This window comes from Miscanthus floridulus, chromosome 8 (genome assembly GCF_019320115.1).
Source record: "Miscanthus floridulus cultivar M001 chromosome 8, ASM1932011v1, whole genome shotgun sequence".
NCBI lineage: Eukaryota > Viridiplantae > Streptophyta > Magnoliopsida > Poales > Poaceae > Miscanthus > Miscanthus floridulus.
The window spans coordinates 107,289,978-107,298,006 of NC_089587.1; the positions used below are offsets into that span (position 1 = coordinate 107,289,978).

Below are 8,029 nucleotides of genomic sequence, written 5' to 3' on the forward strand. Positions count from 1 at the left end.
TGGGAAGAGACGGCCTGTTCGATTGGTTGGTTCGTATCGTTGTTGGTTCGTGAAAGTTGGTTTATGTGAGAAAAAAATACTGTTCTGGCTGGAAATTTATGATCATTTACGATAAGCCACGGCCAAACGAACAGGCTTAGATTTGCCAATTCAGACTTCAGAGTTGCCTTGTCAGTTGTCAGTTCATTCAGCCTGAAAGGCCGCCGGGCTGTTCTGCACAACCTGCCGCGCGCATCCTCGGATGCGCAAAGCCAAGAGATCCTCCGTTGCCACTTGCATTGCATTGGATCTGATCAAACCCAAGTTGCCATTCCGATTTCCTTATCCGAAAGCTCTTCCTGCAGCAGCAGCAGGAGGAGGAGAACGTGCAGGCCGTTCTTACAGGCTGCTAAGTCTCGGCATGCTCTGACTTCGGCGATTCAGAGTCTAAGGCAAACAAACTTCATAGAAAACAGCTAGCTTTGCAGGAGAGATTTTGCATTGTGCAGTACTCCTTGTCGCAGATTCGTCGTGCTGATGCAATGGCCGTACATCCATGATAGATTCCCGATTCCATTTTCCAACTTCACGCTGTTGATGCATGCATTGACCATCTCCAATGTACGGTCCATTACGCAAGTGACGATTCTCAGATACGACAGCACAAAAGCAAGAGAAGTAAACACTCTTGCATGGTTATGATGCTGTTTTATCTCACCGTAAAGCAGGCCTGAAAGGGCAGCCAAACCGCCCGAGCGGCCAGCCGCGCGCAGCCGCATCCCTCGCTGCGTCTCAAGCAAGCAAGAGGCCAAGAGCCCGGCACCGGCAGCCTGCCTTTCACTTGCCCAAATGGCTGGGAATCCCATCGAGAAGACAAGATCAGAGATGCATGAATCATGAATTCACGAGTAGCAGAGGTGCTGAAACCGCTTCTCCATGGTCCGTGGTAACTTGTCCAAATGCTTCACTTATGCGGCACTAACCAATCAGACAGGCGCCGTGCCAGATGAAGTTTCGGCCGTCGCCAGCAGCTGTTTCCAATCATGGAGCACCTAGAGCCTGATTCGTTGGCTTCTAGAATTTTTCAAACCAAAGATTTGGTAAGCTATGACTTTGGCTTTTATTTAGTTGGCTACCAAAACTAGTCAACCTCTCACATTTGGATTGCTAAATCCATGGCAAACTTTTTTACCTAGCTTTGGCTTGTTAAATCTTTGGCATGGTAAAAGTCGCAAACCAATCATGCTCTTAGTACTGTATCCAAGTTCCTACTACTTTGCAGCAGCCACAGCGCACTGAATGCTTTCGTTAAACAAAGCATCATCACGGCTGTGTGTGTATGTCGTCAAACGATGTAGAGGCTGGAACCCGTTCCATCATCTTAAAAAAAAAAGCAAAGCATCATCACGCTAGTTTCGCCGTTCTTCTCAATTTTCGTTGCAGAAACAAAACAGCTCCTGTACTTTTCACATAAAAACAAGCCCAGGCAGTAGCAGCGACCTTCATATGGGCCAGGCCGAACTTGTTTTGGGCCAGGCTGGAGAGGAATTCAGTTGAAGCCCAGGTCATTCTGGGCAAGGCTGGAGAGAAATTGTTCAAGTCTCGTCTCAAGAACCTATTGATTTTCAGACGGAATCCCTTTCCAGACTGCCAGACACATGATGATTCCAGAAGATCATTAGAGCTCGGCAGTTCGTCCTGAATGCATTCGAATGCGCTTGTGGCAAAGCTAAGCCATAATAAATGAAACAAGCCTTGTGATAATTTTCTGATTCAACTCTGGTTGAGAGCACAACCAACCATCAGAATGCAAAAATTTGCTCCAAATGTCAAGAGGCGAAATTATTTCTTCTCTGCTACTGCTATTCCATCTTCAGCAGCTTCAGCTACTGGACTTCCATCTTCCACAGGAGCAAGACCCCAACGGAAGTCATGACGAGACAGGAAGAAATGGGGATGACAGTGAGTGATCTGTTGTGTCAGGTGGATAAGACCCCCTTTTCCTGATAGGCAAAGGGGGAGAAGATGAAAGAGGAGACGGATTGAAAGCTTCATCATTTACCTCTGTTCTGAATAATCTGCCTAAACTGGATGCTCCGGTTTAAGAAACTGGACTGCTGCGTGCACTAGATTCATGTGTCACCAAATGACAAACGACGGCAGTGTTAAACAAAGGATAAGTCAGGCAATACCTCATCGTTTCAAGACAAAACATACGATCTTGTGTGCTTGTGTTAAGACATGTAAAAGTGCTCCTACAGAATCACAATCATGCATGCAGCATGCACATGAGGATGCAAGGAGACAGGTTTTTGTGCTTTGAACGTCCAGGGACATTAAGATGTGCGCTTCACTGAACCACCAGATAACGCTATCATCATGAAATTTCTCATCTAGCTTTGAGAGATGCAATACCATTTATGCCAAAGAAAATACTTCAGGCGACAGTTGTAGCACTTTTGAGATCACAAGAAAGAACACACCCTTCCCATCTGATGGGCGAGCCCAACTGTCCAAGTGTGTATGATGCATCACGAGTATGTTCAAGCAAAAACTAGATGTCCTTCATAGAAGGATGCCCCAGTTCCAATAGAGGAGCAAGTTTGATCATCCTAAACAAGAGTACAAGACCCATATGACGCCCTTAACCATATATATACTACAATCAGATAAGATGGGGCTTGCTCTAGGAATTGAACTCGATCCTAGGGATTGGGACCGAATTTCCCCAACTCAACAAGTTGGACAAAAAATTTATTCGAGAAAGAACCCCATTTACTGAAGGGCGGGCCTGGTGCAAGCGGTAGAGTCTTACCGCCTGTGACCGGAAGGTCCCGGGTTCGAGTCGCGGTCTCCTCGCATTGCACAGGCGAGGGTAAGGCTTGCCACTGACACCCTTCCCCAGACCCCGCACAGAGCGGGAGCTCTCTACGCTGGGTACGCCCTTTTTAAAGAACCCCATTTACTCATTTGCCTTTTAAGTTAATCAATCCCAAGAACATGGCAACAGAACATAATAATCCACACAGAACAATACTAATAATTAGCCCTAAAGCTGTATGATCTAAGAAGTTCCCTAGTGAACTCATTATGTTATATACTTCACTAAACCAACTTCCTGGGACAAGTCAAACAGAACACAAACACTTGGATAGCTCTAGAGAATCTCTCCAAGTATCCAGATTGCAGTATTCCCCAACTCTGATCTGATAACTTAATGGACACATTGCTTGCAAACATGCAATTGACCAAATTCGAGATGTGAACTATAATGTAGTATTATGCATCAAATACAACCTGAATAAGCATTCTCAAATCCGACAAATCAAATCTAGCAAGCCAGAAGCACAGCAGAGTGGTACAAAGATCATCAAGGGCAAGTAACTATGAACACATCAGATTACATTTTCCAGTCATGAGTCCTGTTAGAGGAACCTAACAAGCACCAAGCTCGCATCCAGTTCATCTGGTTGAGAGTTTAGCAAATATCAAGCTGGATTCAAGCCTGATGAAATGACGATGTTCATATTTACAGATGCAGTTGAAAAGGAAAAATAGAAACAGATAATTAAGCCAATGAAGTAACTAATATTAAGCAGGAACATAGCAATGGCATGACAAATAGGCATAAGTTAGCACCTAAGCACATAAAGCATAATATTTCGGGAACGATAACAAGCACCGGTCATAACTCCTTGATCTAGGTCTAGTTCGGATCAAAGACAATATCCTTCACCACAAAAGTAGACACAGCCAACCATATGTCCATAACACTAGAACAAGACTATTCCAAGCAACTGGAAGACTTAGGTCACCCTTTTTGAGCAACATCTTACCAAAAGACCACCTCAGAATCCAAAACCCCGCAGCACATCAATTCCAGCCTAATCAATATGCACCCTCCAGAGCATCAAGCACCATCCCCACTGTCTCCTTCATCAGGTCCATCCGCTGCAGCTGCTGCCTGATCTCTGACATTCTGAACTTCCTGAGCTTCTCCTCCCACCGCTCTTGCCTTTGATTTTTCAAGTACACCAAACGCCTTCCTGAATATTGGCCCACTCGGATGCTCCTTCGACAGCTCCTCAACAGCCTCCCACAGGTATGGATACATTTGTCTTCCCTTCTCGGCATCATCTCTCCCACTGCCATCACCATGGCTAGCCCTACCCGCAGTGACAATTGCATTACCATTGCCGTTTTCATATGTCAATGCCTTTGGCTTTTTGGTCGTGCGATCACGGAGTTCCCATCCGTTTTCCATATCCTCATCACTCTCCTCTATCTCCTGTTCTTCATTGCTCTCTTCTGCATCCTCAGTATCTTCGTGTGGCACACGAGACCCTCGTACCAGTACTAGACTCTTCAATCCCCAAACTTTCTTGCTAAGTGATAGACATCGCGATCATGTTGCGTTGGCAAGTTGGGATCCCGTCCATTCTTTGCACGGGTGAGCAGCAACTTGTACTTATGCTTGAGGCGCCTGACCTTATCACTAAGCTGGGCCGTAGAAGCATTAGCAGTGAGTTGATGAATAATCTGGCTGTGTACCTTGCCCGTGTCCTGAATGGACGCAGGGAGCCGGCCTTTCTTGGCACGGAACTCAATGAGGGAGCTCAGTATGGTGACCTCGTCTTCAGGACTCCAAACCCGGGGCGGCCGCTTCTGGTGCTCCGGGGAATGGGGGCTGGGGCGGCGCTTCGGGCGACGCTGGGAGGACCCCGCGGCGGCGCGGAGGGGCACATCCATCGGGCGCGTGCTGACGGGCTTGACGTTGGAGGTCTCGATGCGGAAGGAGCGGCGCGCGCTAGGCAAAAGCGAGGCGTCGCCGGCGCCGTCGTCATCGGAGGCCGCCGCCGCGGCGGAGTTGTCGGAGTCGGAGTCGGAGTGGAGGCGAGGGGCGCGCTCGCGACTGCGCCTCGGGGACGGAGAGCGGCCGGCGGCGTCACCGTCCGAGTCGGAGTGGAAGCTTGGGGAACGTTCGCCGCGACGCCTCGGGGAAGCGGCGCGGCGGCCGGTGCCGGCGTCGGCGTCCGCGTCGGAGTCGAGGTGGTCGCGGGGGGAACGCTCGCGGTTGGTGCGCCTCGGGACGGGGCGCGGGCATCGGCGTCGGAGTCGGATGCGGCGGCGCTAGGGCGGACGTTGGAGCGAGGGGACTTGGAGCGGGATCGGGATCGGGATCGGGAGCCGGAGCGGGAAGGGGAGGGGGAGGCTCGGCGGCGGTGACTGTTGCGGGCCGCGCGCGCCTCGCCGTCGGAGGCGTCGGACGCCAACCCCGGGCTGGCGGCGGCGGCCGAGCGCTTCGGGGCCATGCCGGCGAGTGTGGGGAGGAGTTGGTTTAGGGTTTTGGATTTGAATCCCTCTGCGGGATTGCTCCGCCTCGCCGATATCGCTGTTGGCCTTTTGCTGTGTTGCTGTGGGGTGGGAACCTGGGAGGGCTGGGCGGCCGGCGTGTTCGGTTGCGGAAGTGTGCCCTAGAACAAAGAATTGGCACAAACCTTGGGTTAAGCCTGTCAGCGACTCAATTCAGTGGGTTAAGGTGCATTAGGATTAAAATTAATTAATCCTTTTATCAGTGTACGTAAAAGATAGCCCTGTTACAGATATTATCTATAGTACAGTTTAAGATAGCATGGCAGCCCTTATAGATAGCATGCTATCTATATTGTTAAAGACATCCTCGAACCGCTCAGGGTAAGCGGTAGAGTTTTTTTTTAACGTTGTCCTATGGTATTTTGTGGGATGTGATAAGCAAATGTTGGTTGAACTTGTGTTGAAGGCTGTTGTTGTAGATTCGATTTAGTGGCAGTAATTAGTGATCCGATCTATAGATCGATGCTTGTTACTTCGGTGGTTTAGCACTAAAGACACAAAGAATCTATCCTGGTATGGACATCTAAGAGCTACGTCTAAGAGCTATTTTCTTCATGTTAGAATGATCGATCAAGTTCTTATAATGCGAGAAAAAGAGAGAGATGGTAGAAGAGCACTAAACTAGTGATCTAGGATTTCATCGACTAACCGCAATTGGTCCTTCCATTCCCTTCTATAGAAGCCCTAGGCCAACCTTATATACCAAAGGTGAAGGGTATAAGGAGAGCGGGTTCGTAGATTCTACAGGGGTTTTGTGTCCTCAACTTTCGTTGGTGGCGGCACCGGACGTCGTCCCTCGTGGGTTTGTCGTGGACGATAGCGTTGGGCTGCCTCTAACATCCTCTGCAGGAATCTGGAGCTGACCATTAGACGTGAAGACCCGCTGTGCCTTACGTGGGAACACCTTCCTCATGGCTGCACGCTAAGGGCGTGGCGGCATGCAGGGACAGGCTGACAGGCATGTCCCGATGCGCTCATGCGACGGGCACTTATCATGTTGCGTCACTCCCCGGGTGTGACCTTGAGCTGGGAATTGCCGACACAGCTTTGTGGAGGCGAGAGGACATAGCCTCGGCAAGACCTGGTGCCTTGTTGCTCTGCCCTTATATCACGTTCAGGGCATCTATCATATTCTAAAGGAATATTTCTCATGTTGTTCGGGATGAAAGCTCGGCTGGAGCAATGTGACAGCACTTTACGCCCTTCCTTAATCGACTATAGCATTCCAATGTCGCGGACCTCCCAAGCCTTGCCAAACCCCCCGGCACAAAGACTTCACCTATTTTCTAGACGCTAATGCCTCCTACCGGAGTGGGCCATGTTAGGCCCACAGCGCTAATCTTAGGTTCTAGGTGACCCCTTCTGTCAAAGTACTCAATAGGAGCCCCAAGCCCCTCGCGACCTCCGAACCATCTTCGGAATGGCAGTTAAGGGGTCTCTCTCTTTTCTCGACCATTCGTTCGACCAAGCTATGACCCCTGTTTCAGGTGCGGTGTCCGTCTGACGACCTCGGTAACTCTCTCTGTGACCTTAAATCGGTCAAGCCCGAGCGGAAGCTCGGTGTATCCTTCAAAGGGCGACCAGCCCAGACCTGCATGAGGCACCATATTTACCTAGCCTACCACGGGCCAAACGGCTTGGCTCGCTGCTAGCGCGTCACTTCCCCCATCAAAAGATTCGGTAGCAGGCGTTACTAGCTCAGGCTGCATATTACGCGACATATAATAAAAGTAATCCTTTACTAGTTAGATGTTTAAACGATAACTAATACTTATCCTAAAATTCTAACTGTCGGATACCGAGAGAAGGGGTACCCTAAGCAAGACCCAAAAAACGACTGCTTAGACTTCGTAAAGATCGAAACCAGCTAAACACCGCTGGCCTCGGCCGATTCTCCGACTCGCCCGAGGCCCCCTCACCACTGACCTCGAGCGATCCCCCACCAAAGGCCTCGGCCGGGCCACCGACCCTCCGTCTCGCGCGAGGCGGGCTCGGCAGCACTCCGCTGCCTCTTCCTTCTCCCGTCCCTCTGACAAAACGTCGTGTCGCATTAACTCAGCCAACTGCTGCCCCTGACATCGACCACATGCGCGGCACAGTACAGCGGAATGGCCGACGGGACAGGAGGCAGGACTGGGCAGGGGTTACCCGCCACTGTGCTAACCACCATGCACATGGTTGACACCCATGCCTCACTGTGCTGCCAACTCCTGCTCCAAGGACAACGCAGCGTGGGGAGCCACGTCCGGGCTACTGTGGCCTCAGAATCAGTACCCAGGGCCAATAACTCCCTCCAAGGCCTCGGCAGTTTGCTTCAGGGGCTCGGCAGCCTGAGGATCCATGTCCGCCGAAGCCCCCCGCGATGGCTCGGCCTCGGCACCTGCAGAGCCACAGCTCCCTACGACGTCATCACACGATGACCTGCACGTCGCCCGGACTGGGCAGGGGTTGCCCGCCACTGTACTAACCACCATGCACATGGTTGACGCCCATGCCTCACTGTGCTGCCAACTCCTGCTCCAAGGACAATGCAGCGTGGGGAGCCACGTCCGGGCTACTGTGGCCTCGGAATCAGTACCCAAGGCCAATAACTCCCTCCAAGGCCTCGGCAGTTTGCTTCAGGGGCTCGGCAGCCTGAGGATCCATGTCTGCGAGCCCCCAACGATGGCTTGGCCTC

At 51.0% G+C, this 8,029-nt stretch overlaps 1 pseudogene; it reads right to left on the reverse strand.

The window, feature by feature from the left end:
- Nucleotides 1-3,360: 3,360 nt before the first annotated feature.
- On the reverse strand, nucleotides 3,361-5,445 carry LOC136473204 (STOREKEEPER protein-like; annotated as a pseudogene).
- Between the last annotated feature and the right edge of the window lie 2,584 nt (nucleotides 5,446-8,029).